The sequence below is a fragment of the Erithacus rubecula genome, assembly GCF_903797595.1.
Source record: "Erithacus rubecula genome assembly, chromosome: 8".
Taxonomy (NCBI): Eukaryota; Metazoa; Chordata; class Aves; order Passeriformes; family Muscicapidae; genus Erithacus; species Erithacus rubecula.
The window spans coordinates 1959669-1986815 of NC_136659.1; the positions used below are offsets into that span (position 1 = coordinate 1959669).

The following is a 27147-nucleotide window of genomic DNA, read 5'->3' on the forward strand; positions in this document are numbered from 1 at the left end:
CAGCTCAACCCTTCAGAGGTCAAATCTGCATCAAGAAGATCCCCTTGCAGACCTGACTGAGGGGAAGCATTTGAGCTCTGGGGCTTGAAGTGTTTAAAGTCAGAACAGAGAGTGGCTTGGGGCTAGAGGAGAAGGGGATGTTTGCCATCTGCTTTAGCAGTTCATTCCCCAGAAAAGGAGGAGGAATTCATCTGCTATTCGTGCACGTAGGCAGTTGTTTCATTGTGTTTTGTTTTGTTTTCCCCCCCACTCTTCAGTAAAACACCTGTTGAGTTAATCCTCTTTGACTCAGCTCAAAAGCAAGGAAGTCAAACTCCATGAGAGGCTGAGCAGCTCAGCTCTCATTTCCCCAGGTTCCTGAAGGGGGGCTCTAATGGGTGTGTTTTGAAGGTTTCCAGAAGTGAAACTATTAAAGAGAGAACATGAGGTGAGGGGAATACTTAATTTTTTTGGGCATAAGAATGACTTGAGTCACAAAGTCAAGGCAGAGATACCCTGGAGCTTCCTGAGTTGTTCTTAAGGATGGTGAGAAACACTTTTCATTTTGGTGCATCTTCAACGAATTTGAATTAATTTTATTTAAAAAGCTGATCTTTTTTACTAAATTGGATGTGTCCTGCTTTATTTAAAACTTAAAAGTTGAAAGCAAGCAGAGGAAGATGTCGTGAGAAAGAACTTGCAGAATACAGTGACTCAGAATCCCACAGGGGCCACAAGCCATCAGCAGCTGAAATTTGGTGACAACCTTTGGTTCTGCAGATGTTCAAAGGAAGAAGTTCCTTCAGAGGGGCTCCTTTATGTCCTCTGGAAGAGCTTCTTGCTCTGCTGGCCCTCAGGATCCAACCTTAAGTGCCAAGGATGAGGAATTTCCCTCATTTCTCCCCCATAATCTCAGTGAGTTCAGGCTCCAGGGATGTTATTTACAATATGTGGTGACTCAGTTTCCCTCTGGGGTGTCCCAGAACGAGTCAGGTTTAACCAACACCACACAGCACCAAAATCAGGTTGTGCCCTGGTCATTAATTAATTAACTGCAGTCAGAGCTGAGGGGTTAATGAGATGCCAGCCCGAGCTGAGGGGACAATAGGAGCCAGCCCTGCCACGTCGCACGTGCGTCACTGCAGTGTGCAAACCAGTGAGAAACCTCGCACTTCTTTTTTTCCTCCGCCCTCTTCAACTTCTCCTGCTATAAATAAACAGCCCAGTGTGAGAAAAAAAAAAAAAAAGAATAACAAGAGGCTGCAGCTTTTGAGGTGCCTGTGGCAGGATGTTTTCTTGCTTATCCTGTTTCTTGTAAACACAGCTATGACTTTTGTGGCCCAGATGTAGAGGCAGCCCTGTTTCATTGTTCGAACACCTGCTGGCTTTTCTAATGGACCCAGTGCAGCCCATTGATAAAAATTCAGACTCAGAGACCTGCAGCACCAGGCTAAGCTCCTGTAGATAGCTCCAAAAAAAAAAAAAAAAATCCTTGAGGATCCAACATCCGCCCTGTTGATTTTTTTTTTCTCTATTATATTTGATTGGGAGGGGAAGGGAAGCATAAGATTTTTTTTTTTTTCTCTGCACTCGTTCTCACAATAGCAATAAAAACAATACTTCTTGGCTGGGAGGTGGTAAACTGTGAGAAATAACAACAATAGCTGACTTTGTGGTTGTGCAGCCAAATTTATGAATGAAACTAGTGGGTGCAATTTAATTTCCAGGCCTGGCTCTGCTTTTGGTGTTATGGAATGGAATAAAAAGGCCAGAGAAGGAACAGCTCATAAGTACTGCAGGGTTGTCACTGAGAATGAGCACAGGGAAAGGTTTGGTCTGAGTTGGAGAAGGGGTTCTTCTGCTTCCTGCGTACAAAGTATGAAGCAGGTGAATTTGCTCAGTCAAACAGTGGCTTTGCAGCATTTTATTTCTCTGACACCAGTGTGTGGTGGTGAGACACCTTTGAGGCAGCAGTTCCAGCTCTTCCCATGTTGGCTGAGTGGGGTAAATGAAGCAGGTGGGCTTTTGCTGGGATAGGTCTGCTTTGTGAGGTGCACAGCAGGGCCACCAGGTTTGGGAAGAAGGGCATAAAGTTTGGAACAAAAAGTGCTGAGGATACTTGTTTTTGCAGATAGACGTCAGTTCTTTGCCTGAGTATTTCTTTGGATGGGACTTGAGAGCTAAAACCTGCTTTTTGGGGAGGGTTTTTTATGTCTGGAGCAAGAGGTTAGAGTTGAGGTGTTCAGCCAGCACTATTAGTGTTTCAGCAAGGAGGAGATTTGCTCTCCACAGTGCTCAGAGCAGGATTTTTCTTATGCTGAGATCTCTTGCATCCTCACGTGTCCCCCACCTGTGCCTTTGGCTGCAGGAGCAGAGGGGACGTGCTGGGTCTGTTTCCTGCTGCTGTGAGCAGGGATTTGGAGCAGATGGAGCTGTGAGGATCCCTTCCAGCCTAAATGGCTGTACACTCATCCTGCCAAGAGAGGCAGATGCCAACAGTGAGCCCTGCAATGAGTCAAAGGCTCTCTCCCCCACCTCTGGAAATGAGATTTGGGGCTCTGAAGAAGCACTCCAGCCCCAAAATGATCATTCTGCCCGAGGCAGGTGAAACCAAGTGGCCAAGCCTGCGTGTGCCATGGCCAGATGTGGCCAGCCCCAGATGCTGTGCAGAGAGGAGGGCAGGGTTTGAAGGATTCCTTGCTGGGAGTGTCCCTGGGGAGTCCTAGGAGAGGGGACACTGCTCCAGCTGTGGGATGAAGCTGAAGGGACCCCTCTCCTCATATCCTCTGGCTCTTCCTGCTCGGTGGGGACCCAGGGAGAGAAGCACCTCAGGATAAACATTCCTGCAAACCTCCCTCTGCATCTGCCTTCCATCCAGGCTCCCCTAAAGCTGCGTGTGCCAGGATCTGGCTGCCACCCCATAGGCACAAGCCAGCTCCTGCTGGATCATGGGACACACGGGGATCTGGCAGTGGGACAGGAGAACCTCCCAGCAGCCATCTCCCGGGAGAAATTTGGCTCTTAAATCCAATTATATTTGCAGACCGAGCTCTTTTGTCCTCACTGCTGTCAATGCGTGTGCAGCCTTTGCTTTTTACCCCCGTTTCTCGGTCGCTGCGGGCTTGTTAATGGCTGTGTTTAAAACCAAGGAGCTGGAAGGTTCTCCATGTCCTCAGCCTTGTCCTGCACGCTCTTTCCGAGGGGGATGCCTGTTCGCTGATGTCACCTCGTGTGCCTCAATGTCAGAACTCTGCTCCGTGCGCTGACCACGCCAAACGCTCCCATCAATTTCTGCAGCGCGCACAGGGAGCTGTCCTTGATGACCTTTCGCGGTAATTGCAGCAGTTAGGAGATGTTTGCCCCAGGCAAACTTCTCTCTAAGGTCCTCAGCCCTGCTCTGAGTTGTTTTGGATTTCCCCTTCCTCGTTCTTCTGGAAAATAGCAGTGTGGCCTCTCATCTTACTCTCCCCCTAAAATCTCTCAGTTGCTGTCGGGAGGCAGTGAAAGCTGCTGGGGATTTTCACAAACAAACCCGAATATGGGTTTAAGGAAGCATTTATATTTCCTATTTATGTTTTTCTTTTAAACTCTGACTTCCAGAAACCCTTTCTTTTCCCAAGAAAAACCCAGACAATCAGACTAATGTTTCTTTTAAAACGTGTGAAAGATGAAGGACGAGGCGTCGAGTTTCCTTTCAAGCGATTCTGAGCGAAACCAAAGCCTTTTTGAAGTGGTTTACTGCAATTGTAGTTTGCTTTGCTTCCTGCTCCTGCTTTGGGCACACCTCCCGGCTCGTGGTGTGTGGCTACAGGGGCTGGAGGAAGTTGGAAGGCCAACAAAAGGCAAGGGGGCTCTAAAATCTTATTTCTTTTTCTATTTAGAGTGCTGCCAATGAGACGTTGCATTTTATTCCCTCCTACCATCGAGGCACGTCTCCCCCAGCATCGATGGAAGCAGGGAGGGGTAGGGAAGGAATGGGAATAGATTTCATGCTGGATGAGTCTCCAGTTAGGAGTCCAGACTGTGGGCAGGGTAAAAAAAAGCTTTGTTTAGTCTGCAGTCAGTAGTTTTAGCAGGAGTCCTGGGCCCAGAGCTGGGAAGTTGGGTGTCCTCTGCTCAGACTGATGTGATTTACAGTGTTGGGATCTGGCTGTGGGATTGACAGAGCCAAAGCAGAGGGAAAAGTGTGCTGGAGAGCTGAGCTTGTCTCAGTGCCAAAGGCTGGGAAGCAAGGGTAGAGTTGCTCCTTCCCTGCTGCCACATTTCTCCTCGTGGCTGGGTCCGTCTTTCCTGCCACCCTCTATGATACCTGGACCATTTGCCAGGCTGGAATTGTGCTGGCAGAGCTGTCTGAGGGACCTTGGGATGCTCTGGGTAAGGATGAAGGAAGATGAGGATGGCTTTGATGCTGCTGCATGGTTGGGATGTAGTGAGTGATGAAGGTTAAGGATGTTCCTGCCCAGCTCTGGCTGGCTCAGTGAGAGCAGGAAGCACCTCCTGATCCTCTCCTGGCCTAATTCCTTCAATAAATAGGATATTGCTAGAACAGGACTCCCCCAGCTTGGCAAAACTGGGACTTGCAGCAAGGCTGTGGCTTTGTACCACCATGGTCTTGCCAGTTCCTCCAGCAGTGTAAAAAACTCATTGCTTTTGGTGCCAACACCATCAGAGGAGCTGAATGCCTGAATTTTCTTGGTGCTGTTTCAGAGAAATATCTGTTCTCCTTGCCTGATCCACATATCTGTTAATTACATTAAGGTAATCTGACCCTGGGCTTTTGCAAAAACCTCCCCCTGCTGCTGAAGGTGGTGGAAACCCTCTCTGAAGTGAGCAGCAAAGCAGCACATGTGGGATCAGAGGGTGGCTGGGGGATCTGGGCACATCCAAGCCCTGGAAAACACCCTGGATGGTAAAGATGTGTCAGCTCTCTGATATCCTGGTGGTGCTGGTCTCACACTGGCCTCACATCCCTGTGTGGCTCCAAATCCAGAGGCTAGCCAAGAGCATGCAGTCCCTAGGAGATGCAGCTTGCATTGCTAAAAAAGCCTGAAAAACTGGAGAGCAGCCCTTCCCTTTAACTCGTGCCTGGCCCAGGGAGGAGCAGGATTTAAGCATGTACCTAAATTTCAGCATGTGCTTAAGTGTTGTCCTGAATGGGGACCCTCTTGAGCTTTAGCTGAAGTGCTGTTCTGAACCAGGGCCAGCAGACTGTGGAAGTCACCTCTTACTGCCTCTACCCACTGTGTTTGTGCTCATTGCAGCTCTCTGGCTGTTTACTACAGGGAGAAAATCACTTTATTTACTTGCAGCTCACTCAGTAACTGAGAGCAGGCAGGTTGGGAGAGTCTCACATCAGCTGGGAGCGAGACATCTGACCTTGTCTCTTGTCTGTCTTGTTTCTATGATCCTAATTCTGCTCTAAATTAATTCTTTTGTTTAGCTGCTGGAGTTTTTTTTTTTCCTCCTTTTTGTTTTCGCATGAATGCTTGTCTCTATATTTAGGTCTGCCGGGGCGGGATGTTATGAATAATTGTTGATTGATATTATTAAACACTAACACGCTTGGCTGTGTTGCACTAATGATGGGGCTTTGGGGATATGCAAATCAATTAATTGCAGTAATTGCTGTAATAGCTGTTTTGGAGGAGGCTGTTGAAGAGCCCTTGGGAGAGCGGACAAAGACGGAGACGTTTGGAAGTGCAGAAGGGAAAGGGTGCTCGAGTGTCATTGCAGAGGGCTCCTCCAAGTTGCCAACTTGTAAAGTTGGGTTTGTTTTGCTCTCCAAAACCTGCTCACACCAAATCCTCTCTTGCTTTGTTTCAGAATTACCCCAGCATGGCTATTCTGGACTTTTCTGCTGCGGTGGAGCTGAAGAAGCTCAAGGATGAGACAGAGCCTTTTCCAGGTAATCTCTTGCCTTAGAAATCTGGGAGACCTCCCTGGAAAACACTCGAGGGGGGAACAAAACATGTCCAAGACTAAACCTCTGTGTCACCTCTCACTCAGCAGCTTTGGTTTGTCAGCTGATTCTCACTCACATCAAAGCTCTTTCTCCCCTTCTGTGGCAGCATCATGGGGCCTCACAGCGGGCACAAAGGGACGCGAGGTGCCTCAGGAGCCACGGTGGGAAGGCTGTGAAGGGAATGGGATTTTGGGTATTGTGAGGATGGGGAGGAAAAAGTCTCTTCTGGCTTCTTCCCTGTGCTATATGTGCTTTCCCTGGCTTTGTGTATTATTGTATATTCTTTTGTCTGGCTTTCCATATGCAACGTGCCTCAGTCTCCGTGCTCCGGGGCGGGTGTTCAATGTGGTGCACAGATGGTGCTCCCAGAAATCCCCTTATTTGCTAATGGGATTTTGTGCTAAGCGTTTCCAGTGTTCTTTTCAAAAGCCCCCATGTTTGTGTCAATATGCCCAGACTCCCATCTTGCAGAGACACCTTCTCCCATGCAGCTGGGAACACCACTTTATTTCTGTTGTTTTAATCCCTGGGAAGGATGTCAGGACAGCTTCTGTGGGAGGCAATGGTTGCAGGACCCAGGCAGCTCAGAGATCACCTTGCACAGCAAAGGAGAGTCAGGATAACTGGGGTTGGAAGGGACCTCTGGACATTCTCCAGTCCAATCCCCTGACTCACCTGGAGCAGGTGACACAGGAATGCATCCAGGTGTGTTTAGATGTCTCCAGAGAAGGAGACTCCACGACCACCCTGGGCAGCTCTGTTAGATGTCACAGCCCTGCCAGGTGGTCTGGCCAGGCCAATTGGGGCACTCCAAAGTGCACTTGTCACCTTGCTGGTGGCCCTGCCCTTACATTTTGTACTGAGATGTACTTACCTATTCAGCAGCTTCCCCCGGGGGTCTTGCAACATTTCAGTAATGCAGTGTTCAGCTATTATGCAGGTATTCCCAGCTATTATGCAGCAATTCCCCTCTGTGCCCTCCATTCTTCAAGCAGTGCTCAAAATCAGGATATAAATAGCAAAAGCCTGGAATATGTTGCTTTTGTTACCAGAGGCCTTTCAGAATAGGTTAGATGTGTGCCTGACAGGGATAATACAGTGCTAACTCTTCCAACGGGGCACAGAGCTGGACTAGGTGACCTCCTGAGGTCTCTTCCAACCCTCATTTTTCCATCCCTGCGTGACATCCCCTGCTAGTGGGTAAGTGGAGCTTTGTTTTGCATCATGCCAGCTGGAGCAAGGTCAGGGGTGTGTGTCAGCAAGTTCCCTGTCTGTCTGCACACGCCTCAAACTGCGTCAGGCTCTTCTCCTGGACGCTTCTCAGGCTCCTCTGCCACGGGAAGGTGAGTCACACCAAGGCAGAGCTTCTCCTGGAGCTGGCCCAGGGCTCCAGGTGGTTCCTCTGGAGCTGAGCTTAATCACAAAAATCTTATCGCAGCCCCGGTTCACAAAGTCTGGGCACCCCAAGGCAGGAAAACTGACAAGGACGGTTCCTGTTGTGGTACAGGACCACTGAGGCGGTGGATTTGGGATCAGGAGCTGGCAATGGCTCGCTGACCAGGCAAAGAGAACCAGCTGTGGGATGCTGCTGTGTGCAGATTGACCCTTAGAACCCCTGGATGCTTCTCTGAGCATCCAGAGCTGTGCTGTCCTCCAGAACGGAGTTTGACACTCAGGAAACCCTCATCTTCAGCACTGTGCCAACAAACTAAGACTTGTGGTCACCTCCACAGCACTTGGATCTGTCTCCAAGTTTTGTTTGGACCATTGTTCCACCTTTTGAACATCTGACTGGCACAGCATTAGTCCATCTGTGACTACTTTGTCCAAAATTTAGGAGTCATGGGGGATTGTGGAGCTCTCTGTGTCTCAGAGCTCTCCTCAGCAGCAGAGTTTGGGAAATAACATTTTTTAGGTCTGCAAGAGATGGCAGGGAACCGGCACAGACACTTCTCTTCAGCAGTGCCCCGCTGCGATCCGGTGTCTCTGCAGGGAAAACAGCTCTTCAGAGGTGTTGGCTTTCCGTGCCCATCACGAAATACCTCTTTGCCTCGTGTTTTTTCAGCCTCTCAGCTCTGCTGATTTTATCACCCTTCTGATAAGGGTGATTAGATCTGATTTGTTTGAATTACAGCTCGGCCGCTTTCGGCTCTCACAGACACAACACGGTGCTGCGCGGGGCTGGAGCAGGGAAGTGAGGAGGGAGAGCCTTTCTCCCCCTCTGATAATAGTTAGCAGATGTGATACCATTACCAGGTCAAGGATCTGAAACCAGCCAGCAGCAGGAAAAGCGCCGTGCTCGGCTGGCACTTGACAGCCATGCAGGGAAGGATGTGGCAAAGGCTGAATCACCCGAGCTCAGCGGCAGCTCGGAGCGCTGCTCGGCGAGCTTTCACAAGCTGCGGGATTTTTAAGCGGTCCTGTTTGCTGGTTTGGCCCCAGGAGCTGTTCTTTGCGTTTGGAACACACCGTTAGCGATGTCTTGTTAAAAATCAAGGCTGCCTGTGGCTCGCTTATTGCTTGAAGCTGCGAGCAGGCAGTTTGTCAGTGTGTTTTTCTGGAGATGTGATGCCCCATTTTTTCTCCTTTTTAGAGGCTCCTGGGCTACTAGAAAGGCTTTTCACCCTGAACTAGGTTTTGTGCAAGGTTGGTGCCCTGCTGTGAGCCACACCATGATGCACACAATAATAAAACCTGGCTTTCTGTATTATCAGGAGCATTTCTTTTCCTAAAGCTCTTGCAGTAGCTTTCCAGGGAAGTTCAAAAAATCTGGGACAGGTCAGACAGATGACTGTGCCCTTGTGGCTTTTGTGTCCTTTGATCTAGGGGCTGGAAATCTGAAAGAAGACACGATTCAGCTGTGGGTTTGGTGCTGGTTTGGGCTCTGGGAGGAGCCTGACTTCTGCCTGCAGGTGCATCTCTTCTACAGAGCTTGGCCAGGAGCATCCCTGACTCCTGCCCTCCTCACCCCCATGCCTTGCAATGTCCTCTCTCTAGTGACTAAAATCATAGTGGCAGAGCCCTGTGGAATTGCTCTTTAGAAAAAAGACTGTGCTTTAACTTTGGCTGGTTTCAGTGAGAGCAATATGCTTTAAAAGTCATTCCTGGGCTCCAAGCAGCCCTTGGAAAAAGAGCTTCCCAGGTTTCTGGCTGAAGGGGTGGTCATCAGGAGAGTAAGTGATCATTCCTAGCACGAGGGCAGAGAGCTGCAGGAGTTTTTTTAAGGAGACAAATGGGTGTGCTTACAGCATGCCAACAAAGAACAAAATATCTGGGAATACTGGGATGAGTCTTGAGGAGATGCTCTGGGGGAAAGGTGAGTGAGTTGCACCTTTAAAAGCTTCCATGAGGAGGATGTGGCAGCTTCACCTTAATATGGAGGTGTGAAGGAAAACTCAACCTGGGCTGTCTTTTCATTGCTGCAGTGGGTGGTGGTGATGTCATGCACTGGTGGTCTCCTGGCAAAAGTCTTTTTCTCTTTCCTCTACTTTTTTTCCCTTTTCCTTCTCCCCTCACCTCCAGCAAGGTGTCCTCCTAGGGTCAGGTTTAGGGTGAGAGAAGGGAAGTCCATGTATTCAACTTAATGAGTGATTTGAGTGAATGCAAAGCAGGGGGGGGACAGCAGTGTGCATAGGTGTGTCTGGAGAGGCTATAAATAAATTCCATATATTGCACTCTCCTTTGCTTCTCTCTTATGCCCATGGCACATTTTCCAGCCCCACAGGTGGCAAACCCTTCCAGGTGATGTTTGCCCACACTGAGAGCCCCTGTGAGCTCTCATGCCACTGCTCTTTGCTGCCCAATGGCCATGGGAAGAAAACTGCAACGCTCACAGCACACCTGCTCTCTCCCACCTCCCCCTACATCTCCTTCCCCAGCTGATTTGACCAGGTCACTCCCCAGCTTTGATCCTCTCCTCTTACTGAGAGACCTCCCGTGGCTGCATTGTCTGGAGAGCTCTGGTGGAGGTTTCAGAGCTGCACTTGCACCTCAGTAGAGAGCAGCTCTCATTAACAGCCTCGGGGAGGGTGAGCATCCCCGTGCCTTCAAAGGAGGCACAGAGGTGCTGAGCCAGCTCCTGGCCCCCAATCAGATGGAGCTCTGCTGAAGGATCAAGATCAAACCATCAGCTGGGGAGAGCAGAAGGGATGCAGGTATTGTTCCACAAGGCAGGAGCTGCCTGGCTTTGTGGCTCCTGGAGACACCAGGTGTGAATGAGGCTGGTACCAGTAAAAGGACAGCAAGCCCAGCTCTTGGCAGAGTTTCAATGCTGGTTATCCCAAATTCTCCTAGGACTGCCCACACCAGTGGCAGCTGGCAGAAGACATGTACCCTCAGTTGCTGAGGCTGAGGAGCCAAAGCCCTCATCCCCCTCATCCTCTCTGCACACCTCTGCCAGCCCCTCTGTCTCCTCCTCAGAGCTGCACCTTGGTGGATGAGGTCCAGATGGCTGGGTGGAACCTTGCCAAGCACGTGGGGCTATCAGCAGTGCTGGGGATGGCTGTAGGCTTCCTGCTGGGAACTATGTGGAGATGTGTTGGCTCCCTAATTTAGGCCCCTAACAAGCACTCTCCCAACTACTTTTGGTTTTTCCTTTAGCCTAATGAGTTCTCCCTTTTCCAAAAAGTCTGAGGCCAGTCAGTCCTGAGCATCTCTTTGTCTGATTCCCCTTGTCTGGAACCATATCCAAGGAGTGCAGTGGGGTGGAGGTAGGTTGGACTTGGGCCATCCTTTGGCTCCTGCCATGAGTGCATAAACTTTTATCTTTTCAATGTTACCATTAAGAGGAGTTGAAAAAAATAAAAAAGGAAAGGAAACTAAACCACAAACAACTGCATTAAAATAATAATCAGAGCCTCATGAAAGCATACAAAACCCCAGCAAACCCTCTGTGCTTTGAAACTTGAATCTTATCTCCCCCTGTCAAGGTTAATTGTTGCTGGGTTCAAACCATGGACAGGCTTTCATTAAGGCTGGAGATGGGAGCCATGGCTGGGCTGGGTGTGTTGGAGCAGAGTTGAATTTGTTCCAGTGTGTGAAGGAGGGAGCCACATCTGTAGCTGCACAATTTCATTAGAGTTGTTGGATTTAAGTCTGATCTTTAATGTTTCTGGACAGTCTTCTCACAAGGTTATAACCTGTAGAGCTGTTTTAAAAGTGGTCACTTAATTTCTTTCCATATAATTTTATTTCTTTCCATATCACATGGAAGGCTGGAGAATTGCAGTGTGATCAGATCTGGAGAGCTCAGGAAGAGCTGATAAACATTCTACTATAAAAAAGTTTCTTTTAGTTTATGTGGTGGGGAGCAAATAGTGTGTCCTGGGAAGCAAATCCTCCTCATTTCTCACTTAATCAACCTCCCAAGAGCCAGACACTGCTGGTTTTCTCTTTTTTTGGACCACTGCAGAGTTGCTTTTGTAGCCCAACCTGCATATTTGGGATCCCAGCTCTTCTGGTTGTGGTTGTTGCTCCTGCAGCTCATGTTCTTTCAAAGGGATGCTCGGAGGAAAAGGGCTTCTAAGAGCATTATCAATGATAAAAACACATCACAGCATTAAAAAGACACCAATGAAACAGGCATAATGAGTATTGGAAATAGTTTTATACCTCCTCAAACTAGAAAATATAAAGATACATCAATAAAATGGCAGTCTCCTCTACCCCCCAGAGTCATGGCTAGATTAATTTGGGAGACAGTTTTTCACATACAAATATGTTGGGATTATAGTTCTGCTTGGGTAAATTAAAGAAAGTGTTCAATGCCTCAATTTGATCAACCATGAAAGGGTTGTCTTCACCTCTGCTCTGTTTCCTGGGATGCTCAAGCAAAAACAATGCTGAGGAGACATTAGATGAAAAGAAAATGAATTTATTTTCTCAGCTATTTTTTTGAGGTGGGTGAGAGTGTGCCAGTGCTGGAATCTTTTCCAGTGTTTGTGTTAGAACAAGCGATAAGGAAAACAAGCTGGTTTTGGAAATAACAGTGGGGTTTTTTGGTTGTTTTTTTTTTTTTTTAATTTTTCATGACTTTTACAGAACTTTGCAAATTTCTAACACCAAATAAAATCCATTAATTCCTCTCCAAACTCCTTTCTCTCAGCAGCTTTGCAAAGCATCTCTAAAGCAGTGATTTTGTAGGGCCGAGCCTCGGGTGGTCTGTGGGTTCTCCTGGTGCAAAGCAGGGCAGCTGTGGCACTCTGAGATATGCAGCTATTGGGTGGCAACGCCTTGGAGGAGCCCATGTCCCAAAAAAGAGTCCAAAGAGCTGCAGGATTGGCTGTGCAGGATTCCTCCTTGGCTGTTTTGACACAAGGACAGCTCAGACATGGCTAACGGGCTGTGGCCAGCCGTGACTTGACATGATTGCTTAGCATTCCATCCCCACCTTTCCCCCAGCCCGCTCCTTTCCTGTGCCTTGTTTTCATTTCCTTGCTAATTCAAGCATGTCTGATGTTAGCAGGAGGAATTTTTGTGTGGTGCATAGGTCAGGGAGAGCTGACTGGGGCTGGATTTTCCAGGTGACGTTCATGTGTAGAGAGGTGGGGGAGCAGGACAGCAGAAAGGTCACGGAGATGGGAGCTGGGAGAATTGCTCTTGTGCTTGGTGGGGAAGCCTGGGAGGGGGAATGCAGTGGTGGAAATGAGGTTAAAACACTTGTAAATGGGTTCAGCCCGTGGGGAGTGGTGTTACTTTCTGCTGTTGGAGACACAGGAGCGCCTGCTCCCTCTCTGTGGTCACCAGCCCCTGGCACCACACAAGTGCTGGTGATAAGCAGGTATCCCTTGCTGGCATGTGGGAAGAAGAGTCAGCTTTCCTTGGGAATGCTTTCCCCAAAACCTGCTGCATCCCTTTGGTGGGGCTCAGCCCGTTCCCTGTTGCTGTGGCTGACAGAAACCAGACCCCTCACTTTTGTGTGGACTCTATCCACCAGCAACCAGCTGGTGCTGGTATTTGATATCAGCTGGGAAATCCATCAGGAAGCTTTGGTTGTTCTTTTTTCTTTCATTTTTTTCAAATTTCACTTTTTCAGCCTTGCTCCCCACTCTCTGCTTGGTCTGTGTGGTTCCATGTGCCCCCAGCAGGGACCCACACAGTGCCAAGCTGTAGGAACAAACCTGATGTGTCTCACCTTGGGCAGTTTCAACCTGGCAGCATTTCTATCAAACTGGAGAAAAAAGCTCTGGAACAGGCATTTTTTTCCTCAGTCAAATGCATTTCTGTGCCTGAAAGTGGGTACATGTTCAATTTATTAAAAGCAATCCTTAGAAGGCTACAAGCTGTAGCTTTTAAATTTCTTGTGTGTTTGTTTTCATGAAAAAGAAAAAAAATCCCATGTTTTCTTCATTAATGGATGGTATTTACATTAAGTACAACAGAAATCTGATGTTAAGCTTCAAACTAAGTAAATCTCCATTTATTAAAACCCTAAGTGCCTCTGTTTCCAGATTTTTTCACGGTACATTTAGGCTCAGCTCAAGGCTGAGCAGCCTGAGCTCTGATCCAGCAGGAAGGGGTCTAACAGTGGGGCAGACTTTTGGGCTGCATTAAAGGCTGGTGCCATGCAGGGGTGTGAAAAGCCTTTCATGTGGCCACAGAAGGACTCTTCAGAGGCCAGCCTGTGTGGAGGAAAATCTGGGAGCAAGGCAAAGACAGGGATCCAGCCTGCTAGAGGCACCAGATAAGGTTTCATTTCTGGGGGCTGGTTGCTGTGCTCTAAAGCAAACAAAGCCTCAGGTCTGACTTTGCTCATTTGGTTTTGCCTTTTCTGGAAATGTGTTGCTTTATCAAGCAGTGCTGGGAGCCTCCAAAATCTTGGTTAGCAAAAGGACACTTGAGCAATTTTTGAGAGATTTCTGTGTCAAATCCATTCAGCTGAGGAGGGACCCTCTTCCCACCAGCGTCTGCAGTTTATTACCAGTGTGAGTGATGCAGATGGAAGGAGAGGTGGCACTTCCCACCAGAGCTTCCTAAGCTTTGTATCCAGCTCAGTGTGACCACAAGCCTTGCAGGCACCATCATTGGCAGATAATTGTCCCCTTCTGGAATCAGGTGAAGCCTTTGCACTTGCCTTCCATTTTGTGCAGTCTCAAATGGGTACTGAAAGCCTTTCCCTCCTCCCCAGAGGTGCTTCATTATCACAAGATGAGATAGGTTAATAGCAACAGTGAAAATCTGTGCCCTTAGCAGCTGGTGCTGGATTAAGGTGGGTGCCCCATTTTTAGAAGAGAGGAAAGCAGTTTCTCCCCACTGGCACGAGCTCTGTCAGGCCCTTTTGCAATATGCTAGTGCTGGTATTATATTGACTAGAACTGGAAATAAGGAAGCCAAGAGTTAGTCCAGCAAGGGATGCAACCACCCAACCAAAAGCTCCAGAAGGCATTGACATCTCCCTGCCCCTCCCATTTTTCAAAATGCCCACAAAACTTCTGTATGCTGTGGGAAAAATATGTTTGGAAAAGAGCAGATGCCACAGGTGATGGTCCTGAGGAGCTCTGCCCTCACCTTTCCTCCCTGCAGCCATCTTCCCCCCCTGGAATAATGTTCCTAAATAAATCACATTAAATTCCACACCTTCTTTCCAGGCAAAACCACCCTGGAGTGATAGGCATTAGCATAAGCAAAGCTAATTCCATAACTTATCTCCAGCGTGCCGTATAATTGATTTCATCAAATAAAATCTGCCTAATAAAGCTCTGGAAGTGAAGGGAAAGCTACAACTTAATTGTAGATCAGCCAAGAATCAACTCCTCATCTTCTGTGTTGTCTTCTGACAATTCCTGTGTGTTGGTGAGGGCCAGAAAAAAATGGACATTTTACAATTATTTCCGTCCTCTGGATCACTGACATTTTATATCCAGACTAAAAATGAAAGGAAGTTTTGCAGATTGGATCAGCCACAGTAAGGAAATGTCAAGGTCAAAATGTCCAGCAATGAAGATTTTTACCCCTCCATGAAGCTAAATATGAATTTTATCAGTAAATTTGCACTTTAGTTCATACTGTTCCTTCCTCTGAACACAGAGATATGGGTAAAAAAAGGGATCAAGACTAACTTATTTTATGATGTTTTCATTTCAGAGACACAATAAAAATGTAAAACACAGTAAGTACAAGCCCAGTTCTTGTTTGCTGAGTGGTTTAGGAAATATTTTGGATAAGACATCTGCAGTGAAATCCTGCAGTCATTCACACTGAAAGATAATCAGCTTTTCTTTGTTTTCAGTTTGGAATTGTCATATCCAGGAGGAAAAAAAGGAAGGATTGGACTATATTTTTCCCACATTTTCTGAGATGCCTGGGTAGCTGGAGAGTGGTGGATGGTCTGGGTGAGCAGGTGCTGCATGGGCATAAATTGCCATTTTATTTTTCATAACTGAAAATAAATGTTGTAGGAGTCCAGCCCAGCCAAAATGCAAGATGTAAGTTTTTTTTTTCTCAAGATGGAACTGTTTCCCTTTTGAATGCTTATTTTAGAAATGGATTAGATCTCTCCAGTGGGAATGTCAGCTGCATTTTTGAAAGCTTTAGTTCTTCACCTTGTCTCAATTTGTTGCTGCTTTTTATGACCATAGAGAGTGCAGGAGACATTTTGTCCACGTAAGAAGCCTTAAACTCTTCAGAGGAAGATGCTAAGGGAAGTGGTGAAATGACAACTCCTGTCTCTTCCCCTTCTCAGCTTGGGATTTCAATGTGGACTGCTGAGATGGGAGCATCATCTTGATTTGGAGCTCCAGTCCAGGTGAGTTGAACATTCCAGATGTAGAAGCCTGGGTTCAGCAGGGATCATTTAAAGCAGTCATAACATGGCAGGCTTTTAATTGTGGGGATGCCCCAGGTTTGTCTTCAAGGTGGGAGGCTGCAGAGATCAGGGAGGGTTAGCAATGGGTGGAGGATTAAAAAGGAGTGTGCTGTCCAGAGCCTTGAATTTCCCTCATCCACCATCCATGCAGAGCTGGACTTCACCAGAGACACCTCTCCTTAGCCTCTCTGTTTGCACAGCTGGCTTTGAAGCACACTCTTGTAGCACATACATTCAGAACAAATATTATCCCTATCTATCCATCCTCCCCCTGGTGTTCTTGTGTGCAGGATCAGCTTCAGCCCGTGCCTCCAATCCTGCAAGATGCTGGAGCCAGCCTGGCCTTGAAACACACCTTCTCCAGGCCAGCCACTGGGAATGGGGGCTGGAAGGTGCCTTCAGCCAGGCCTGGATGCTGAGAGAGGTTTCAGTCTGCAGGGAGGAACAGTGAGGTGTGACAGGGCTGGCTTTGTGCAGCTCATTACGCTCCCGTCGCTGATTTCTAAACGGAGTCCTGGCGCTGAGACAGACCAGGCTTGCTTTTACTAAAAACAGAGGGGTGGGGTTTTTATTTTTCTTCTACCAAAGTATCTAACTTTAGATGGCCATCTCTGTGCCTGGTCACCTCTGAGATTTTTTTTATTTTTTTCCACTGACATTCACCTTGATGAGCTACAAAGAGGTAAAAACTACAGTGGCTTGCTGTGTCTTGACTAGTGTCTTGCTTTGATAGAAATCCTCAGGGTAAAAAAAAACACCTTGTGCAGCAAAAGCAAAGGCTGAAGTGGCTTTCATGAAGCAGGCTTAGTTCCCCTGGAGGACTGACATCCCCATTTTTGAGGCTTAATTGCATGAAGTCTCCTGTGATAATTTCTTAGACAGCGATGAAAAGCAGCTGGAGGCAGTGAGGGGTATGAGCCCAGCAGGTCAGAGCAGTGTCTTGATAGGGCAACAAAGAGATCCAAAGCCTTGGACAACAGTGATCCTGTTGGATGTGCTTAAAGCCTCTCTTCATCCATTGCTAACACAGATCCCTGGGGCTGATCAATATTAAAATGCTGCCCTGGAAGGTGTGTTTCCTGTGCAATTTGGGATGATGTTGTGATGATAAAGGAGTGCTTTTGTACTAAGTGGTTTGGAGCAGAGGCAGTGTTTGTAAGAGTCTGACACAGGGCTGATGACATCAGCCTGGCCACACAGGGTGATGGCAAGGACCCATCAGCAGCACCTGCCTTTGTGTGCAGGGATGACAAGCCAGGCTCCCTGCAGTAGGAACCTGAAGGTTTTTGTAACAGTGGTGGATGTTTTGCACCACTTAATTAGTGCTTTTTCTGGAGTCTCTTCTGCCTTCACTCAGAACCAGGATTAAAAAACACATGAATTTTCTCATGTTCGGGTTTGGTTGTTTATTAAGTCTTATCAAAAAGTCCAGAGAGTTCAGCAATGCTTCTAGCTACCAGCTAAAAATGAGCAAAATGGAGCCTGATCCAGCTGCTACAACGTCTCTTAAAGCTAAACAGTCCAATAGAGAATTAACATCTGTATTATTTATATTTTTAACCCAATAATTAATTTGCCATGACCCTCAGTGCAGCACTGACTGTCAAACCAGAAACTACTGCCTGAAACCATGGAGAGTAAGAAAGCAGAACACAGAAAGGAAACAACACCTAAAATCCTCCATCTTGTCCCACACCTATTACTATATTATAAAAACCCCAAATTCAAAACAAAACCCCAAATTCAAAACCCTTCACTATGTGTGTGAAATCCCACACTTTATTTAACTACAAACCTGTGATTTTAACTCCATCACTCAAATTTGGGAGCCTTCTCCAAGGCCTCAGGTCAAAAGCAGTGTTCTCCAGGGAGTCAGTGCCAGAAAGCTCAAAAATCCCAGGTTTCTGGGCTCCAACAGGTTTTGTGTTCCTGCCTCCCCTTTTCCACTCCACATTTCAGGATCAGGCGAGGCTGTGCTTGCTCCCTGTGTGTTATCCCACTCCCAGTGTTCCCTTTCCTTGCTTTCCCAGTGTCCCAGCCCCTGGGCTCAGCTCATAGCAGTGTGTGGGGTATTGATTTCTGTTCCACAGGACGATAGCCTTCAAAGGCTGGCTGGCCATAATGAGCTGGGCAGCTGCCAATAGCTCTGTGTCACCAGCAGCTTGTGACTCTCCTTGTGTCAAAGCTGTGCTGCCCCTCAGTACTTCAGATGGCTTTGTGTCTGTAAGAGCAGGCACAATGTCTCAGCTTCTTGGGGTGAGCCTACATCTTCTGAACCCTTTTTGAAGCTCTTTCTGCATTTGATTTGGCAGCCTAAAGACCACAGAAGGGAAGAACATAGGCTTGGAGGCACACAACCCCTACATTTAACTAGGACATCACAACCCCCTCATACACCCTAAAGGAACAAGCAGTTTTGAAAGCCCTCTGCAGCATTGATTTCTCATTTTCTGCAGCATCAGCATCACTTTGAAGAACAAGGGGCTTTGTAATGTAGTTGTACATTATTCCTATAAATATCTAAGTGCCTCCTGGGAGTGCGTGATGCCTCAAGATGCTTCATAATTTATTCCTTCTCACGTTTTTCAGCTGTGCAGTGAAACATTTGTGAATATCCAGGCATGAGGGTCCTTACAGATGGCATTGACATGTACCAGGCTCACATGGAAACCATCACATCACCTGCAGGAAGGAGAACAAGAAGGTAGGATTGAGTCTCAGAATTTCCTGAACCTATGTGGTGGGTTTGAAACTCCTGAAAAAGTTTTAAACATGGTGATTTTGCTTCCTGAATCCTCTTCACTCTCAGTAGTGTTGTTTCTGTGTAAGTATTTGATAGGCTGGTTGATGTTGAGCTGGTAGCATCAGGTCCTACAGGATTCCAAAAGCAGCTGTCCCAAAGTGTAATGTTCCACTTGTAACTCAGAGAAGACCTCAATGACCAAATGTATGCAAGGGATTACAAGCCCCACTTCCCTCTTGCTGGTGAGAGAAAGCTTATGTCATCCCTGATACTTTTTGAGAGTAAATAAATGACTTTGTTTTACATTATTTGAGAGAAACCTAACAGGAAATTTGCTCTGTTGACTTCAATGACCTCAAAAATGCCCCTAGCCATTTAATCTGGTTCATTCAAGTTCTGTGTGGATTTGTTATGGAGATGTAAATACTGGTTGAAATCTTACAAAGAAAAGTTTTTCTTGAGTGGGAAGGCCAAGACACTGCAGTTCAGTGAGTAAACAGAGAGGAATCTTTTCTTCTGGCTCCACATTGGGATTTCTATCTTGCTGCTCCTCCAGGCTGAATGGCAGTGAATCCTTGAAGGTAAGGCAGGGCGTGGTGGTCCTTTGACAAAACAAGTCTGGAGGGGTTGAGATACCATCAGCATATCCCTGTCTGCTTAAATTAGCTGATGCAGAGCTAACAGTGGTCCTATGACTCAGGGTATGAAGTAAATAACCAGTCACTGCTGAATGCTGATCTGTGGAGCACAGGAATTGTTTGTGACATGTTAACCTGCCCTGAACTCCTGGGCAATCCTAGGAGTTACTGATAGTTACAGCCCAAACACTGAGCAGCACCTCCTGCTCTGTGCAAACACAGTGCTGAGTCTCAGAGACTGCCCTAAATCCATCTTTGGTTTGCTCTGACTTCCCAACGTGTCCAAGGCCCAAGGAGCTGTTCTGGAGCTCCTTGTGGTTGTGGGCATCAGATGTTTGCCCCACCACAGCTGGCCATCCCTGCTACCCAAACACCTGTCTGTGCTCATAAGCACTTCATGCCAAATCCTGGAGGATGAGCCAAAATGTCTTGATAGCCTGGGAAAGCCCCAAAAGTGTGTGTAATGTCTGTTTTGCAAGACCAGTCACCATGTGTGGGCCTCTTGCTCAACAGTGGAGTGCTCGGTGCAGGTCTTGCAGAGCAGTTGGAAGTGCTTTTTCCCCTCTCCTTCATCCATCTGGCCATTCATAGCTTGTTGGGGGATCCAGAGGATTTAGAGGGACTGGCAGAAGTGGCAGTTGGCCTGGTGGCCATGCTGCTGTCTCCTGGTTCCCTGTAATATCCCATAAATTACCCTCCTTTTTCTAGAGCCAGGGGTGGGTGTGTGCTGATTACAGCTCTGGGCTTGACTCCTCATTGCAGCTTGGCTTCACAACCAAATGTATCCTTTTCTTTCTCGTGTCAAGAGCGTGATTAAGTCCTCCTGTTTCTGTGCAAGAGCCTGGAGCAGCTGCCTCTGTTCTCCTCTGGCTGGACTGTGTTTCTCAGGATACAGGAGGGATGCCAAGGAAGCAATGTTTCCCCTGGGAGAGGGTTGGAATGAATCATGTTGAGGAAGCTCCAGCAGAAAGTTTCACCCACAAAGGGTGGGGAACAGCAGCTGATCTAGACCAAATGATGACTTAACCTTGAAAATTAAGATGTTCCTTCAATTTTTGTCCTGCTGGAAAACTGAAAATATTTCCATGACGATATTTCCATGAAACCTAACTTCTTTTTTTTTTTTTTTTTTTTTTTTTTTTTTTTGCAGAAAACCTTTCTTCTGCCCAAAATCTTCCTGTTGGATTGCTCCCACCAGCGCTATTGGTGGGCTGGGAATTTTCCAGGACTAGCCTGAAGTTTCAATCAAGGAGTTGTTTGGGGTTTTTTGGTTTGTTTATTTGTTTGCTTTTAAGGCAGCCAAGCAGAGCAACTGCTGGCAAGAACTTTAGTACCTGATTCATCCCTATAAAATTCTCTGCAAAGTGAGAAGGCATTTGCTTTTAAAACTGAATTTCCTCTGCTACTCCAAGTAAGAGTTAATAAATGACTTAGAGGTGTTTGTTTCATTTTGGGTGCCTAATCGGTTCTCTATTTGTTTCAGATGAGCCATGTTAAATTTATCCCATGACCCTGTAATTACAACCTGTCTTTCCATCCCTTAAATAATAGCCATTCTGTCTTTTCAGGCATTATTTTGGTTCACCTTCCTGGCATCCAGTTTTAAGTAAATATTTTAAGCTCTGAAGAGTGTGGTTCTCTGCTTTCCGCTCTCCTGGCTTCCTTGAGGACAGCAAGGGCTTCACAATTTCCACTGATGGGCTTCAGATCAGCTCCAGATTTCTTTCTGGCCTTTCATTCTGGTGGAGCACAACTTCTTGGCTGTTTAGAGAATGGAAAGGAGCCTCAGGGAATCTCCTTTTTCTGTCTGACAGTGGAAAATGGGCACTTTCTTTGTCTTTTGTGCCTTGGTGCAGCTGAGATGTGCTGGAGCAGATCCTGGAAGGGGAAGGTTCTGCAGAAATAAGAGAGGATGGGCTCATCCTTCCTGGAAAGGGTGGAGCAGGGTGGCTTCTGGCTCTTCAGGACATCATGGAACACCACCCATCAGATCCTGGGGATGACATCAGACTGGCTTGGGGATGGAACAACACCAAGGAATGACGTTTCACTTGGATTTTTAAAGTTCTAGGCACAGCTTCTGCTCTGGGTCTGGTTAGTAACTGAGTTCATAATTTTGGCTTTCACTGGTGCTTTGAAATGGAACCACTCATGAGGCAATACAGGAGTTTTCCCCACCTTCTCCTTAGTGCCTTCCCTTCCCTTTCCTGCATGTCTTGTGCTCATCCAAGCTTTATTGCAATGGTCAGGAAAGATGGAGTTGAAATAGACACAGCTTTACTTTGAAGACTGCTGCATTAAAAAGAACTGCTTCACTCCCTCCCTGTCAAGCTCATGATATTCAAATCAAAAATTCTCCCTCTTTTCCAACTGGTTTTGGTGGTGTGAGCTGTGCAGAAAGGACTCACACACTGTGACTGCACTTGGCACCTGAGCAGAGAAGGGGCAGATCATGGATAAAGACTGGGCAGGAGTTCTCATTGCTGGGACTTCTCCTGATGGCTGGAAAATCTCCAGGGTTGGTTTTGCTCATGTTGTTACTGTTCTAAGTGGAACAGACTTATAAAAAGGAGTGTTAAGGTGGTCCTGAGGGGGATTGAGAAGACAGAGAGGGTTGAGAAGTAAGAAAGTTCTGAGCAGTCTTAGCAGGGACAGAAAAAAGTGATATCCAACACAAAGGGGTTGAGAAGTTCAGCTACTGTGATGATGGGTATTTTTTGGGAAGGAGAGATGTGTCCAGTAAAAAATCCTTGAGTTTCCACATGCATAATGCCTAAACCTGCCTCAGCAGAGCAAATTCTCACCAGCTAGGGTGAGAAGTGATTTTATAAAGACGTGTAGGACATGACAAGGGAGAATGGCTTCCCACTGCCAGAGGGCAGGGATGGATAGGATATTGGGCAGGAATTGTTCCCTGTGAGGGTGGGCAGGCCCTGGCACAGGGTGCCCAGAGCAGCTGTGGCTGCCCCTGGATCCCTGGAATTGCCCAAGGCCAGGCTGGACAGAGCATGGAGCAACCTGGGACAGTGGAAGGCGTCCCTGCCCATGTCAGGGGGTGGAACTGGATGGTTTTAGGTCCCTTCCAACCATTCCATGATTGTCCCAGAGCTCTCCAAGATGAGCAGTGTCAAAGCCCCTGTGGAGGGACTGATCTGTGTCTTTCTTCTGGCTGAAGGAGAACCAAGTACAGCCCTTCCCAACACTGGTTTCTTTGAGATGGCATTGCCTGGCTGTGAATATTCATGTGCAGCTTGTTTCTGCAGCAAAAGTGTGAGCAAGGCTGTGATGATGCTAATTGCAAGTGAAAGTGTTAATTTTCACACAGTTGTAAAAGAAATCCTAATTTGTGAAGATTTTGCTTGAGTCAGGAGTGAAGTTCCTGTCACTTTTAAAAGGCGCAGATGGGAAATGCTGAATTGGAATATTCAGCCCCTCTTAAAATACTTCATTCCATCAGAAAGATTCCCAGGCTCTCTCAGCATGTTACTTTGTCAAACTCCCCTTTTTTTTTTTTTTTTTTTCCCTGGGAGAGGTTGGAATCTCAACTTATTATTCAACTTTCTATTGCAGCTTTGTTTAATGGAGTTTATACATTCTTAGATCAAACATTATACAATCTGACCAGGAATCATGCAATCACAGTGGGAGATGGGAAGAAACAGCATAATTTATTTTATAAACAAAGGCATCATCCACATTAAAGTACCAGTTGGTTAATAAAATGGGTTTTAATGCAATAAAAAAAATAAATATGCAGCTTTCCCTGAGCTGTGTTTAGAAATAGTTGCACTCAAATGAGGAATGTGGCACTCATGTCTTCCCACAGAGGCTGCCTTCATCTCCTGAAAGCAGCTACCCTGGCTGGTTTTATCTGGGAAGGCTGGAGGGATTTGACCAGCTCCTTATTGTAAAATGGAGTGGATAATGAATGCCAGCAGAAGGGCTAAACTCCATTTAATATTTATCCAGAGATGAACCAGCTGCTCTAGGTTGGGAACACGCACAAACTCGTGCTAGGAGAGCTCTGAGGAGCCTTATCAGGGACAGAAAAAGGTGATGTCCAAGCATCCAAAGATATTGTCATTACCCACAGCTTATTCTGGAGGATGCATTCATCAGATCCTTGTTGGACAGCTTTGCTGGTAAAGTTGGGACTTTGGGAAAATGGCCAAATTACTGCTCTTGGGCTGCTGGGTGGGCAGAGAATCCTCCTGAGTGTTTGCTCGATGACCAGTCTCATGGAGGAGCTGGAAAATTTGCTGAGTGGGGTTTGTGTTAAGGGCAAAGAGCTGGTGGATCAAGCTGCTGCTTCTGGAGCTGAGCCCTGGGAAGCAGAAGAGTTTGGGGGATGTTCACTTGTTCTGAGGATGTATTGCAGTGTGGGTAGGGATATGGGAATTATCAGCTGCATCAGAACTTGCTTTATCCAACAAATGACAGCTCCTGGAAGAGGAGAAAGGATAACTTCAGTGAAGGTAGTGGTACAGTGAGCCAGGAGAAGATTTCATCCTGGAGCTGCAGTGAGTACAACCTGGAGTGCAAACCAAAAGCTGCAGAGAGTTACTACACACATATGCACACAATAGAGCTCAGAGCCCAGCCACTGAGACCCTTCCTTGGGGATCCATATAAAATACCTCTCACAAAAGCTGCCCTGTGTGCAGGCAGAGGAACTCCTGCTAGTGACGTTAGAAATGGTAAAAAAAACCAACCCCAAATCAACCCCTCAACCCCTTTTTCACACACATCCAAGTGGTGTAACTCTTATCTTGCTGCCAGCCTGTTGGAGATACCAGCACAGCTAAACAGCACACACCATATGGGACACTGAAAATGCTGCCTGGGAAGCGCCTTTCAGTGGCTGCTCTGAACTGTGCCAACGTAAAAAATGCCCCCTTTGTCGTGGTGGTGAATGAATCTTCTTGTTCCCCTCTTGCCCTGGATTTATGTTAACCCTGGCTTTCAGCCCAGTTTGATCTGCTCACTTTATTGTATTGCACACAGTAGTCAATGGCTCTTCAGCTCGAGATCGCCTGGATTTATTTTCAGGTCAAGTCAACTCTCCTTGACCCAAGGCTGAACCAAAATACATTCCCAGAAGATTCCCCCACAGGATATGGGATCCAAAGACAGAGTGATATTGTAAGGAGTTCAAGGTTTTGGCTCAGTACAACAGAGCCCCTGTTGGTGCAGGGAAGGCACTGAGCAATCCTTATTTCAGCAGATTTGGTCACCCATCAGTCACTTCCCTTCACTGAGCACTGTCACACCACAGAATCCCAGGATGGTTTGGATTGGAAAGGACCTTCAAGCTCATCTTGTTCCACCCCCCTGCCATAAGCAGGGACATCTACTAGACCAGGTCGAAGTCCCAACACAGTGCTGGTGTTTGTGGTCTGCAGGGAAGCCAGTCCTCAGAGATGTGTTTGCACAGCTCTGACATGCCTGTGTGGAATTTGTTGTGCAGGCTTTAAGCAACTGATGAGATGGTCTGCATTCTTTCATTGTTTTTTATAAAGGAAAAGTGGGATGTCTTTTGGGAACTGCCTGGCACAGAGGCAGAACCAGCTGATACTCTGTCATGAAGTGTAAAACACTGCTTTGAAGATCTGGGACAAAACCAGAATGAACTCATGGATTTAGCCTGGGTGATAAATCTTCCTTCAAAATAAGGCAGCCTTATGTTTGGTACAAAAGACTGTTTATTTCTTCTATGAAAAAAAAAAGAAGAAAAGAAATGGTGTAATCAGCTAGGATTAACTTTCCAGGGGCCCTGGACAGAAGCTAAAGCCCACATTGCCTCCTTCTCATGCTCACATTGGATAATTTGAGTAGTTTAAAACCTCTCTGGCTTCCTATGGTTTTGGGTTATGAGCTGCTGCCAGTGTGCCTTGAACCTAAAGCCATTGCTAAGGACCTCAACAACAGAAATTAAATGTCCAAGTGTTTGGCTGGTATGTACTGCCTGTTTCAACTAGGAGCCTGGCCCAGGTGTGGAAAAAAAACAGGGTTTTATTTCTGTTTTCCATCTGAAGGAGGTATTGAATCCACATGGCAAATACACAACTAAGGTCCAGCTGACTTAATGCTGCATTAAGAGTCTTTGTGGTTCAGGTGTGCTGCCTTTGTTGCTCTGCCTGCTCGTGGTTAATGTTTCATCAGCCCTTTTTTTATTTTATCTGCTCCTGCAATGACCTAGGAACAGCCCCGTGTGCAGCTTGGTGATGCTTCAAATTTCACACCTCGTTGGGCTGGATGCTGGGAAAGCTGTCAGTGAGATAGCGGGGCAGAGGGGAGGAGGAGAGTGGGAATTCCTGCAGGAGCTTGTGTGTGTGAGCTCTCTTGGGCAGAGTGCTCCATGCACCGGGTGATAAGCAAATCCCATCTTTTCTGATGGGTCAGGTTGGGTTATCAGTGCCTGAGCTGGCTGAGAGTGTGGCAGGGTCAAACAGGCATGGATTGTTTTATGGTGCAAGAGCCGCTCAGTGGTCCCTGTTATCTTGTGTGGGGAGTTAAGCTGTCCTCTCCCCTTGTTCCTCTGCAATAAACTCCTTTGGATGGTGAATAGCACAGGGGAAGGCCATGGGCACGAGCAGTTGCTGTACACTGAGCTGTGTGTCTGCTGAAAACCTTCTTGTGGCTATTCTGATTTTTTTCTGCAATCCACAGGTTTCTCCTGAGGAAAGATGCTCTCCAGGTAGGGAGGAAAAAAAGGGACAAGGGATGCTCCTCTTGCAAAGGAACACTAGATTGGTGTGGTCAGGAGACAGGGGGAAGCCAAAAGTGCAGTGTGACCATAGCTGTGGAAGCTGCCTCCATGAGGAGACCTGCTGTGTGCAAGGTATCTGCTAGGAAAGGTCTCTGGAGGGAGGCGGGGCTTTATTTGCCTCCAGATGATGCAGTTTAGGCAGGAGATGGGGCTGGATCTGCAGCAGGAACATCTGGCACGTGCCACTGGAGCCTCCTGGAGAATGGAGACCAGGCAGGTAGGGAGCCTAGGCTGGGAAGCAACTGGAGCAGGGCTTTGGAGAGCCCATGTCTTGCAGCTGGCTGCTGAGTTCTGCCCAGATCTGGAGTGTCTGGCTGGACTGAGAGCCAGCAGGGCTCGGCAATTTCCACTGCTGAGCCAGAAGCAATCCAGAAGGAGATGACCAGGCAGTTCCCAGCCACCAAACATCAGATGAAAGCAGCTGTAATGTCTTTGTCTTCTCAGCTGTTTGCTGGTGGGCAAACAGTGACTGTTCACAGTAAAAAATTACCCTTTGTGCTCACTTACTTAACATTTTCAAGGAGTTGTGGCTAAATGGAGGTGACCTTCACTCTCAGCTCCCATGCAATGGCTTAGCTCCAAGAACTGCAGTCAAACCATGCTGACTTTCAGCAGCTGGGACTTGGGCCCTGCATTTAATGTCCCTTCCTCGGAGCTCATGCACTCGGCTTTCCTTGCCAAGATTATATTTGCTTTCCTTCCTCAAGGACTACTCTAAATATCAGACTTTAAAACAATATGTCTTTTTTCCCCTGCAGAGAACAATATGATATGCCACCGTTGAATTAATATGTCCATGAGAAGTGAATATAATCTCCCCAGTAGATCCCCCTTTCCAAAAGATTTATGATTTAATGAATTTTTTATTTCTTACCGGCCTGTAACATTTAGTTGTTTTACACCTAGCAGGGCTCTTTCCCATGAAAGCAAGAGAAGGTGGGGGGGATCCCATCCTCCTAATTCCAGCTCCTTGCTTTCCTCTCTCTGTCCCCAGCCTGTCACTTGCTGCTGATGCAGATTTCCATAGTATGGCTCCTGTCAAAACCCACCCTTGCCATGTTCACTCCTCACTGCTAATCTGAGAGTGCTCTGTGAGGACAGCAGAAGTTTTTGAATAATGTTTATGTAAAAATCAATGTCTCTGAAAAAAATCTTCTCTGCAGCCTGCTTAGCTGCTCCAGGCAGGATTTCTGGCTCAAGGTTTGATGCTATCCTCCTCATGGTCACAAATAAATAGCAGTAATGCCTCTGACA

At 47.1% G+C, this 27147-nt stretch overlaps 1 long non-coding RNA gene across 1 annotated transcript; it reads left to right on the plus strand.

The window, feature by feature from the left end:
* The first annotated feature begins 8879 nt into the window (after window positions 1–8879).
* Window positions 8880–25716, plus strand: LOC306804312. Its single transcript, XR_013774846.1, has 5 exons — window positions 8880–9261; window positions 15519–15683; window positions 18333–18447; window positions 20693–21642; window positions 23565–25716. It is a non-coding gene; the product is annotated as an uncharacterized lncRNA (long non-coding RNA).
* The last annotated feature ends 1431 nt before the right edge of the window (window positions 25717–27147 follow it).